Raw genomic sequence first — 13,080 nt, forward strand, 5'->3', positions numbered from 1 at the left:
TTTTATCCATCACTGGACTGACCTCCCTTGGCCTCAGGCAGAGGACATTTGCAAGATGGCAATGAAAAGCTATGAGCGGGAGGGACCAGCTGTACCCACACATGCATGCTCAGGTCCTGCTCTGCTGTGCAAATAAATTCTGTTGGAGGTCTCGTGGGGGAAACAATGCCTATGGAACCTTTGGGGGATGTTCCACAGGAAAAACACCACTATACCTCACCACACTAGGCATTTTTACTCCCTAACTCCCCCACCCCTTCCTGAGGGCTCTCTAGAAAACCAAAGTTCCTTATTCTGTAAAAACCCATAACTAGTGGGATACACAATTAGCAGAGAACCTATTGTAGGTAAGTGGTACTGGATAGGTAGATACTTAAATACATACATGCATGTATACACATGTACATACATAAATTCATAGGCAGATTGGCTATCCAGTTATCCAGCTCCACTAACACTAAAACCTATGTTTTGTAAAGCAGTGTCAACATCCATGGGGCACTATGGAGTTTGCAAGTGTCTTCCCAGCAGCCCTCACCACACAATGCCTTCAACAGGCTCTGGAGAAACAAGATGGATGCTTTCCACTTCACAGTCAAGAAGCCAATGCCCAGAGTTAAGGCAACAGGGGTTGCATTGGACATTCTCATGCTGCTGTGACCACATCTGACAGAAAGAAATTAAGGGAGTGTGCTAGCTTGCTCTCTACGGAAGGGGCAAGAGACTGGCCAAAACCAGCATGGGGAGAAAAGGGTTTGACCTATGAATTTATGACATGGCCCATAGTTAAAAGAAATCAGGAAAGGACTCCAGAAGGAACCAGGAGCAGGAACTGAAACAGAAGCCATGGAGAAACACTGCTTACTGGCTTGATTGCTTCATGGCTTGCTGAACTTGTGTTTTTATAAAACCCAGGACCATCTGCCTAGGAATGGTACTGCCCACAGTGGACTCTCACATCAATCACTGACTAAGGAAATACCCCACAGATTTGCCCACGGGCCAGTATAATGGATACACTTCTCAACAGAGTTTCCCTGTTCCCAGATAACCCAAAGGGGTTTCTATCCATCCCAGAGGGGGAGACATAGTAGAATACTTCATTGAAGGCCACCAGAGAGTGTAGCAAAGTTTCCTCACAACACCATAGATTAGAAAGCCCAGAGAGAGCCTAAAGGGACCAGGGGCAGAGCTATCATACTCAAAGGCCCACAGTAGTAACCGGTTTCCACTAGCTACGCCCCACCTCCTGGTGCTTCTGCAGTCTCCCAAAAGAGCATTACCTGCTGGGGACATTCAAATGTAAACGTTACCAAGAGCTGAAGTCAGTGTGTAAGGCACAGCAGGACAAAACTTGCTGGCCCTGAGACTGCTGTCCACCTGAAAGCGCTGTGGTAGTGTGCCTTTCTTCACAGAAAAAAAGTGGAGAGGGAGGAGGCAGACAGACCTGACCATCATGAGTACAGATTTATTAATACCTCCAAAGGTCTGCTTGTCTCTAAGTTCAGTAGTTCCTGCAGAGGCCATCGGTGTGCATAGAGACAGAAACCAGATGATGCCAGGTGCAGGAGCTGGTCAAGGAGTCTGGAAATGTCCATTTCCTTGACTTCATCCCCACACCCCCAGCACCTATCTCCATGCCCACAACACTGTCCCCATTAGTGTTACCGTTACTCTGATGGCAATGATACCGACCTGTTTCCCATGTTAGCTATGTGCCAGGCAATGGGCTGGGTTCACAGCTGACACCTCTGTGCTTTGTCCCACCGTGATCCTACCATGATCCTATGAAGTCCCCTGCAAGCCGCTTTACTTGAAAGCAAGAACAAAAGAAACACGCTAAATCTCAGACCAGCCATCCCATGATAAGCATCTCCCTCAGCCTCACCCTGGTCTCAGCAGCTCTGACTGAGCGCTCATGCCTCTATTCTAGCCACTGGTGCATGGTGACTTCAACAGCCTCCTCTGTCTCTGATCCAGCTGACCTGAGCCACCTCCTAACTAGACTTGTAAGACTTCTACCAGCTGGTCTCTGGTCCCCTTTTATAAGGTTCCCAGCTGGTATGAGGTCTCTCACACCAGCAGACTTTAGAAGGCTACGTCTTCCACTCCTCATACCTTTGCAGAGCCCCCTCCTACTGAATATTAACTGACCTATGAGGGTATTGGAAGAATACTGGGGGTGGGGTGGTTCTATGCTTGTTCTAAGTAGAACGGGGGGGGGGGGGATGTGCAGTGGTTAAAAGCACAGGGTGCTCCCCCAACGACCCTCAATCCATTCCCAGCACCTACACAGCAACTAAACAAGTGTCTGCAAGTTCAGGTCCACAGATCTGATGCCTTCTTCTGGGTTCTGCAGGCACGGCATGCACAAATTGCACAAAAATACATGTAGGCATCTCCAGAGTTTCGGCTTTTGCACTCTTTTGGTTGCTCTGAGCTCCCCTGTTAGAAATCTCACACCTTGCTGATCCTGAGTGGTCTGTGAGGACCGAAGAAACCCTGAAGCCACACAGCAAAGCAAAAGAGAGTTGTGACCCCAGCTGAGCCCTTGCAGTCTGTCCCCAGTTACTAGAACTATCGTAGGTAAGACAGGAGATCTGAAGGTGTTTTTGACAGCAATGGAGTCCTCGATAAACTTACCTTGGCCGCTAGGGTCCAGGAAAACTCGGTGCCCTCTAAAGTCACTAGGACAGGTGGCTTTTGCATCCTTGTCCAGAGAATTCAAAGGATCCAATTCACAAACCATAAGGGGAGAGTTTTAAAGAGAAGTTTATTGTGGGAGCTTAAGAGAGACAGAAAGCAGCACTCCTGTGTAGCCCAACTGAACCCTGGCAATAGATACGCTGCTGCCCTAGCAGATTTTTCAAGGATTTGTGGTAGAAACTGGGGTGAGGTACAGTCCAGTTGGCTGCCCATGTGCTGTGTGGTAGCCTCCTCTCATGTCCAGGTGCGCAGCTTCTAGGCAGGGCCAGAGGACAAGAACTAGAGAACCAGAAGTTCCTGCTATCCTTAGTCCCTCCAGCAAGGGCATCCTCAGAGCTGTCTCTCTGTCCTTCCTGACCAGCTTTATCTTCTGTCCTCATCCCTGGACAGAGGAAGCACAGAGGACATCTCCGCCCAGCAGAAAGGAAATGAAACCAAGATATTCTGCCCCTGCTGTGTTCTGTCCAGATTCCAGACCCTCAGGGCCACAAGAAACAAACAACACACTATTCTTCTGCTAACTCCTGGTGGGAGTTTGCCACAAAGCCATCGGTATCACCCAGGTCCACGTATTATTTGCATAAATTTAGAGTCAAGCATCCAGTTCAATCTGGTTATTTCCACAAACTCCTTCTGATCTCACCTCACCACTTCTGACCCTAGACATAGTCCCCTGTACAGTGATGACTTCAAATGCTGCTCAACCCCTAGAGCCCACCCCCACATTCTCAGCCCCAGCCGAGAACTAAGGCATTACAGAGGCTCAGGCAATTACCGTGGGCTGGTACGAAACAAGCAGCCTGGCGCTAGCCCACACCGGGAGAGACATTAGCGGAGCAGGGCTGAAGGGAGACTGTCCAGCAGCCGCCTGTTCTCAGTGGGGCCTCTCGCCAATCCTGATGTCCACCCACACAGCATTCAACAACGACAAAAAAGTTCCAGGAACTGTGACCATCTGAATTATGATCCGGATTTGTACACTCTGGGGAGGTTTGATAAAAATTCAAGTAAGAAAAATATCCAATATCACTGCCAGCAAGACACAAAAGGCTATATTGGTTCCCAATTTAAAAATAATAACGCCATCGTTTGGCCCCCTCTGGAGTGGTTCAATCAGATCCGGCCCGTTTCTCACATTTAATGTCTGATATAATGACTAGGCTTAATTTTAGTGGAAGATTTCTGCATAAGAAATGGAGAAGAATTCGTAATTCCCCAGAATTAGAATTGATGTCACTGGACTCTTAAAATATGCATGTCGTCCGAAAATGTATCAAGGGTGAAGAACCTGACAGAATCGGCTAACGCCGCTGGAGACCACACCTCAGAGGGGCTTTGGCTTGAAGTCTTCCCTGTAAGCCATGATGTAGGTGACAGTAAGAAACTGACTCAAGGTGTTGCAATTCTTTTTAAGAACTCAGAAAATCTCATTAGGACTTAATTGATTTCTCCAGAAAGGCCTTTTCATAAAGGAAGATGCCCTGTGTTAGGTCCTTCGATCGAAGGTCTAGTGGCCTGAGTTGAGTGCCTGTGAACTGTCAAGCACCCTGATCCACCCTGGGGCTTCCCATGAAGTAGAGCACAGTTCTGGTTCTACAGAGGATGCTGGTTTATCCAGGTGCTCGCTCTCCTCCTCTCTCTCTTCTGCCTCTGTCTCTCTCTGTCTCGTCTCTCTGTCTCTGTCTCTCTGTCTCTCTGTCTCTGTCTCTGTCTCTCTCTGTCTCTCTCTGTGTGTGTGTGTGTGTGTGTGTGTGTGTGTGTGTGTGTGTGTGTGTGTGTGTGTGTGTAGAGGAAGAGGAGTCAGGGGGCTTAAGGTTCCTCAGACCTCCCACCCTTCTCATTTCCTGTGGTTCAATTAAGGAGACCATTCCGATGTGGCCTCCAGACACCCGGGGTTCTGAGGCGCCCCCTAGCGAACTGCATCCAAATGCTAGTTCGTTTTCCTGGCACAGACAGATCCCGGGCCCAGAAGCAGATTAGAATCCCAAACTGCAGAGTCGCTTTATCCTTTGAGCCTCCCTTTCCTTGTCTGTAAAATGAGAACAAATCTTATTTTAGGCTTTTGAGACTCACGAGGGGAAAGAGATCCATTTCTCAGATGCTCAATGCCAGACCAAGACTTAAAATTCACATACAAGCGAGGAATTAAAAACTTCCCCCAAGAAAACCAGTTAGGGAATACAGGGTGGAAGAAGAGGCCACACAATGAAGTCAGGAAGCTCCCACAGAGAGGAGACTCACCCTGAACCTGGGAAGGAGGAACATGGGAGGTGGACAGTCACTTTTGAGTCTTGTAGCCAGTTGAGGTTTTCATGGGGCTAAACAGGAAACCCACACTCCCCTGGACTTAGAATTCTGTGCAGGGGTGAGCAGAGGCGCTCCAGTAACCAGAGCACACAATCTCCAATCAGTGATGCAAGGAGTCCAGCTGTTTGGGATCAAGTAGCCCTGGTGATAGGAGCGAGGAGAGCAGGTGGGACGCCAGCAGCACCCTTCTGGACCTGTAGTACCTTCTCCCCAGCTCCCTAGAAAGCCAACACATCCCAGCCCTTCACCTTACAACCAAAACAAGCCCTTGGTGTTTTTCTTGCTGTTCAAAACCCTGTTTTGTAGCAATAGCAAGAGAAAGGCTGATGTAACACCTGAGTTCCCCATGCCTGCATCTGGAGACAGAACCAGTACTGGGTAGGCAGTGCTGGCTACATGCCGGGCTCTCCACAGCTTTTTACCCAAGTGAGAGATGCCTAACCTAGGATTGGTTGACATCAGCAATGAGATTTCCGTTTCCAGAAGAGCCTCTGTCACCCAAACCTCAAGACAGTGGCTCATTCCACACACTTCCCTCAGGGCCATCCTCACCTACCCTCGTTGTCATCTCATGAAGGAGTTGGCACTTGCAAAGAGTACCCTTAAGATCCACTGGTCCTAAGACAGCACATAGTTCAATGAAACCCTGTGCCTTCTACAAGGAGGAAAGATTTAGCTTAACACAAACCCAAGGCCTCAGCCAATGAGGAAATCCAATGTTTATGGAGAATCGGGTAAGGGCCACCATCTCAATCCACAATTTACTTTTTTAATTTTTTAAACTTTATTATTTAAAAAGTAGATGCAAATAAATAAAACACCATACTCTGGAATGAACTGGATTACTCCGGAATGAACCGGATTCCAAGTCTATGCTGGACGTAGGGGAGGGATGGAAGTTATGAGAGAGAACATGAAGTTAACTGGTTTTCTTTCTGAATCTCTCGAGGAGTTTTTGGTTGGGCGGTGGATAAGCACATAAACTGTGTGATACTACAAGTGTAAAATTCAATGTGAAGCTCTGTAGTCTCTCCCAAATGCTGAGCCTATCTGGGTAGAAGTTTCACTGAGTTCTGAGAGTTTAACAAACTTAGTTTAGTAACTAGGATCAACTAACTTCTTATGACCTTTACTTAAGGAAAATACTCTAGTGGTGTACATGGATGAAGTAAGTTGAAATCTCAAAGGCTTGGTCCCTAGGAGACAAGGATGCTAAGAGATAACTCACTCTGTCTAATACCTTGAAATGTTGTAGGCTGGACTGAATAGATCAGAAGAGAAGGGGTGGACCTTAAAAAGACAATGATGTAAGCATGGTCAGCACTCGGGGAGCAGGGGTAGGAGAGGCAAGAGGATCACCATAAGTTCAAGGCCAGCCTGGTCTATGTACGGAGTGAAGCTTTGTCTCCAGAGCTGAGATGGTTCCTCTGGTAAACTTCTTCCCTCACAGGGATGAGAGTCAGATCAGAGTCATGGCCATGTAGAGAAGCTGGGCATGACGGCACACCTGTAATCCCAGCACTGAGGAGAGGAGACGGGTGAGCCTTGAAGCTCACTGGCTGGCCAGCCTAGCCTCATGTGCTAGCTAAGAGTCTCGCAAAAGAAGATGGAGCTAGACTGATAGTTCATCAATCAAAAGCACTTGATGGCCGTGCTGAGGATTGGAGTTGAGCTCCCAGCACCCACAATGAATCTCAAAACCATCTGTAACTCCAGTTCCAGGAGATAGGCTGCCCTTTTATAGCCTCCATGGCCATCAAGCATACACATGTTATACATACATACATACAAACACTCATGTACTTAAAATGAAATGAGTCTTAAGGAAAAAACAAGCTGGAGAGAGACTAAGGAAGACACACAAAATTGACCCCTAGTCTCCATTTACGTGCTTTGCACGCACATACATGCATGTGCATCTGTACTTACACAGGAACAGAGAGAGAGAGAGAGAGAGAGAGAGAGAGAGAGAGAGAGAGAGAGAAACAGAGATACAAAGAGAAGGTAAGGTACAATTCTTTGTCTCTAAGACTAACATGAATCCATTGCCCACTTGAAGGTCAGTGGCTTCTCGCTGCATTGTTTCCTACACAGGACATCTTTCTCCAGAAACGCCTCCCAGTTTTGTTTCCCCTTCTATTAGCCTCATGGAGTATCCCCCCAAACATCCTGTGGTCCAGGCTCCACTGTATCTAGCCAGATGACCAAACTGCTCATCACTACAAAGCCAATGTCCAGACATGGGGAGACGGTAAATCTGTCCATCCCTTGCCCCACTTCTGCCTGACTCTGACCCAGATACTGAGTTGCTCATGGGCCTTTCCTTTCTTATAACTGGTAAATCATGCTTCATATCTGCACAGAGGAGAGCCGAAGTAGAATCAGAGACCTCACAATCCAAACCCTTACAGTGTCAAGTGACCCATTGGTTACCCAAGCCCTCATGTGTCACTCTTGACACTCTTGAGTCTCTAAGGATGTGTGAGGTATCAGCAAACAGCTGCCTCAACCACGAACGTTGTCCCAGACACAGCCTATCTTGTCTTCCTTCTGACAGCACCTCGAAAAGAGACCTATACCTGAGGCCTCCTACATGTGAGTTGTCTCCCTGTCTCTCTATTTTGGCTCTCTAGTCTTGATGATTTCATTCTGCTTGCTCGAAAATGAAGCAGATCGTTGGGAGGGGTTTTCTAGCCAGGATCCAAATTATCTTTCTTAACAAGCTATGATGAATGTTGGAGAAACCACAGCCAATGGAAGAAAAGAGCGAAGGAGGTGCCCAGTAAACCTTGCACCTGGTAGGGAAAACACGTTAAAATACTCCATCCTCAAACCCCTGCCTTTGTTTTCTGAAAGCTTCTCCCGTGTATCTGCCTGTCTGTATATAGATGTATATGTACACATGTGTAGATGCATGTAAAGATCAAAGGCAAAGACAGGATGTCACTCCTTAGGATCCTCTTTCATCGGCCTGGATCTTTACCGAGTAGGCTAAGCAACCTGGCCAGAAAGCTGCAGGGATCCACCTGTCCCCACCTCCTATCTTGCCATGCCTGGAGTTATGAGCATATGCCGCCACACCTGGTATTTTACATGGGTTCTGGGAATCTGAATTCACACAGACAAGGCAAGCAATTTACCAAGACATTCCTCCCAGCCTCTATTTCTTGCTATTTTAGAAAACCTTTGGAGATTGGGTGGTTTTTTTTCCTGCATACAATGCTGTTTGAGTCAGACAACCTACAAAGGAAGGCTGTCAGACACCCGAGGTGGCCCCACAAATGTGCCATGCATGCCCTCTGGTTGAGTTGAGCCTGGGTCATTCTCTGAACCCTGTACAAAGCAGACAGTCAGCAGATGACTGTTGAACGGATTCAGACATGAAACAGAGCTTCAGAGGGTCTTCTCTGGTTGCCTGGGAGCACACATTTACCTGCCTGATCTCCGCAGCCATGAGAACAGTGGTCACATGTGTCTGGTCTCAGCTTGGATTCTCTGCTCAAACTTGTTCCATAGTCATTGAGCACCTGTTTTCTTTGGCAGGGCCGCTTCCACAGAGCTATTCCAGTGGACATTAGACTTATTGCCTGCTACATCTCTAGTGAATGATAGCTTTTGTGACAGGGAAAATGCTCCACGTCCTCACGAGTCCCATCAGTAGACATCGCTGTAAGATAGGAACAGAGCAGCAGGCAGAGACGACCGCTAGTGAAGATTTAGCTCCTGGTTAGCAAGAACAGACTTTGCAAGTAGTTTTGGAAATGAGGTCAAACCCATTTGTTTCCAGATGGTCCCAGACAGTCCAAAAAGAAAAAGTAGCAAAGGGTAATGGAAAATTTTTCAGGCATCGTGTGGTCATTCATCACATCTAACCAGCACCTCTGTTTCTGAAAGGCTGGATAAATCTGTCTTGGAGCTAACCGTGGATCTGTCTAGTAGATGTGAACTTTATTTTTCTAAGTAACAACTTTTCATTGAATGCTTCCTAATCTGATACAAAGTAATCATTCCTCCGATGTTGCAATCCACTGGTCTCTTCTAGCATTATTCACACAATCGTTTTTGTTGAGCATCTATTGTTTCTGGACATGGGGATGGAGTAATGAGCAGATCATCCACCCTGTGAAATGTATGTATTCACTCTATTTGGGCCCTGGGGAAGATCAACGAAAAGGGGTGTGTGTGTGTGTGTGTGTGTGTGTGTGTGTGTGTGTGTGTGTATGGTATGTGTGTATGTATGTGTGTATGTATGTGTGTATGTGTATGTGTGTCTGCTTGTGTGTGTATATGTGTGTATATGTGTGTATGTGTGTGTATGTGTATATGTGTGTATGTGTGTGTATGTGTGTATGTGTGTGTATGTGTGTGTATGTGTGTGTATGTGTATGTGTGTGTGTTTGTGTGTGTATATATGTGTGTATGTGTGTGTATGTGTGTGTCTGTCTATCTGTCCGTGTGTATATGTGTGTATGTGTGTGTATGTGTGTGTCTGTCTATCTGTCTGTGTGTATATGTGTGTATGTGTGTGTATGTGTGTGTCTTGTCTATCTGTCCATGTGTATATGTGTGTATGTGTATGTATGTGTATGTGTGCATGTGTGTGTATGTGTGTGTATGTGTGTGCGTATGTGTGTGTGTCTGTCTGTGTGTCCATGTATATGTGTGTGTGCACGCGCATGTGTATATGTGTATCTGTCTGTGTGTCCGTGTCTGTGCATGTGTCTGTGTGTCTGTGCATGTACATGTATATGTGGGTAATCGGTGGGAGGTTTCAGATGAAGGAGGTCAGAATCACTGCGGTAATAGGGGCCTGTTCTCTGATGTAGAGTCCTCAAGGCAGACTTCATGAGGTGGACATTCAATAACTAGCTTTCGATTAAACTGATGCACATATAAATGAGAAGACCTTTCAATGGGTCTTCTCTAGCTGCCCGAAAGTCCTTGAGGCAGAGCCCTGAGAGAAGTGTGAAAAGTAAATCTGGAGAGAGATCATTCTAGGCAGAAGTAAATCCACGTGTAATAGTCCTGGGTCAAGAGACGTCTGGAATTTTCTGTGATGGAAAAGGAGAGCTCTAGAGTGGAGGGACTGGAGGGAAGAGACTATGATGCAAGGTCGGAGATGCATATCTATGAAATGCTACAATATAGAACAATATTTTATCTGCCGTTATGCCCTCCATACCTCTTCCCTGCCACACGAGAGTATTTTAATAACTATTTGTCACTGTTATAAATGGATGGATAATTTACTTGTACTTTCCGCCATTTGGGTGCACTCTTTCCATTGTTATAAAATCATGAATTTAATCTTTGTTTTCACTTCTATTTGATTCCTGAGTCTGAAGTAAAAAAGCTCTTAGCCAGTGGGTGCACAGACGGATTGGTACACAGATAGATGGATTCATGGAACAGTCAACTCAGACATGGCGGTGTTAGGCACCTGTACATCCTGGCCATCATGACCTATACACAAGGTAGGAATCGAGTGAGCCTCTCTGTCTGCTTGTGCTTCTATCTACCAAGTGATAAAATGTGAGGAACTTGAATATCCAGGATAAGTGGGTATTTGAGTTAGAGTTTTGCTTTCCTGAGTGACAGGGTCTCACTGTCTCAGCGGGAGCCCCATTGTGAACATCTTCAGCTCAGTGGCCTGGAAAAGTCGACATTCTACCTCAGTGACTCTCCTCCTGTTCCTGATTACATCTACTCATTGCCTGGGTGACTTGTCATTAGCTTCTGCCTGGCTATTCCACCACAACACTACATTGTTAAGGCTCATCTCCCTTAAAAATACAAAAATCCCAGGAAAACCCAATAAAATGTTCCTTAAAAAAAATAAAAATAGGAGTTGAACTCCACTAGGTTCTTGGCTGTCACTCAACTCCGGCTTCCTTTTCCTGGGTGCTGCCCACATGTAGGGCCAGCATGACTATGAGACAAGATTAAATGTTAATTGAATCAATAATGAGCACAGACCTCAGGACCCAGTCAGACCTTCCAGGAGAAAATAGAAACCAACTTTAAGGTTATAGTTGCCGGGTACAAAACAGGATGTGGAGACCAATAATACGCCACACGCTGCTACAAATCATCTGAAATAGAAATGACAAAAGCACGCCAAGTCACAATTACTTCAAAAAATACCCACCCAGGAACAAAGTTAGCCAAGGGAATGAAAGCTCCCTACCACGAAACCATAAAACATTAATGAAATATATTTAAAAGGACACACACACACGCACACGCACACGCACACGCACACACACACACACACACACACACACACACGCACGCACACACGCACACACAGCAACCTCAACCTAATGGACCAATTCAATCCCCCTTCAAAATATAACATCCTTCGCAGAACTAGAGAAAAGACAGTCCTAATATTTTGGGGACTCACAAAGAACTTCTGCAAACAGCCTGCCCTAGCTTTCTGTCTGTTGCTATGATAAGCATCATGACGAAGGGTAACTTGGGGATGAAGGGGCTTATGTTGGCTTCGAAGTTAAATCCATGGAAGCCAGGGCAGGAACCCCAGGCAGAAACCTGAAGGCAGGAACTGAAGCAGAGAATGTGGAGGAGCAATGCTTACTTTCTTATGCAACCATGAGGCTGCATTAAAAACGTGTGAGTGTGCATTAGCACACATGCGCGCACACACACACACACAAACACGCGCACACACATACACACACACGCCTGAGCGTGTGCCCACACACACTCACACACATGTATGCCTGTGGGAGGACCGAACCCTCTCACACCAATCAGAAAATGTCCCACAGGCTAATTCGATGGAGACAATACCTCCATTAAGGTTCTCCTTCTAGTTTATGTCAAGTTAACAGAAACTGACCCGCACATGGCAAAGTAATACTGAGCAAAAAGAACAAAACAAGAAGCACTAAAAGACATGAGCTCGAAATAGACTCTAAGACTATAATAAACACGACGACATATTGCTGGCACAATTGCAGGACAAATAAAACAGAATGGACAATCAGAAGCAAATCTACACATCTACAGCCACTGGCTGTGTAAATGTGTAAAAGCACACGCTAGAGAGAGGACAGCCCTGTAAGCCAACGGTACTGGCCAATTGCAGCAGATATCCACATGGGGAAGAACGGAGTAAGAGCTGTATCTCCTAATTATGACAAAACTTACTCAAAATGGATTAAATAGTGAAGTGTAAGACATGGATTCACTAGAAAAAACAGAGGCCATATGTCACGGTACTGGAATGGGTGAAGATTTTTTTTTAAAGACTCAAAAAGCAAGCCCGGCACAGGGGTGCACACTTTTAATTCCAGTCCTCGGGAGGCAGAGGCGGGTGGATCTCTGTGAGTTCAAGGCCACCCTGGTCTACAGAGTGAGTTCCAGGACAGCCAGTGCTACACATTGAGAAACCCTGTCTCAGGGAGGAGTAAAGACTCAAAAAGTACAGAAAATGAAGAAAATTTTGAAAAATTAGATGGCATCAAACTAAAATGTGTCTACATAGTGAAAAAATCATCTAAAAAGAAACTACAGACTAGGAGAAAACAGAAATCCAACAAGAGACCACTATCCAGACAAAGAGGAAATACACGCACTCTTACACACTCACAGTCACACACTTACACACTCACAGTCACACACTTACACACTCACAGTCATAGTCACATACTCACACACATGCACACACTCTCTCACATACTAAACTCACACACTCACACACATTCAGATACTCACACTCACACACAAACAACACACTCACAAACATACACTCTCACATACTCTCACACATTCTCACACACTCACACACATTCACACTCATGCACTCACATGCTTACACACTTGCATCGCACACTTACACATTCACACTCATACATTCACTTACACACATTTTCACACACACTCATACATTCACACTCACAATTCACACTCACACACACTTGCACTCACACGTACATTCACATACACACATACACTCACACACACTCAAACTCACACACTCAAACTCACATGCATATACATACACACACTCATACTCATACACTTACACACTCACACATTCTC

Source organism: Rattus norvegicus, chromosome 8, assembly GCF_021556685.1.
Source record: "Rattus norvegicus strain SHRSP/BbbUtx chromosome 8, alternate assembly SHRSP_T2T, whole genome shotgun sequence".
NCBI classification, from domain to species: domain Eukaryota; kingdom Metazoa; phylum Chordata; class Mammalia; order Rodentia; family Muridae; genus Rattus; species Rattus norvegicus.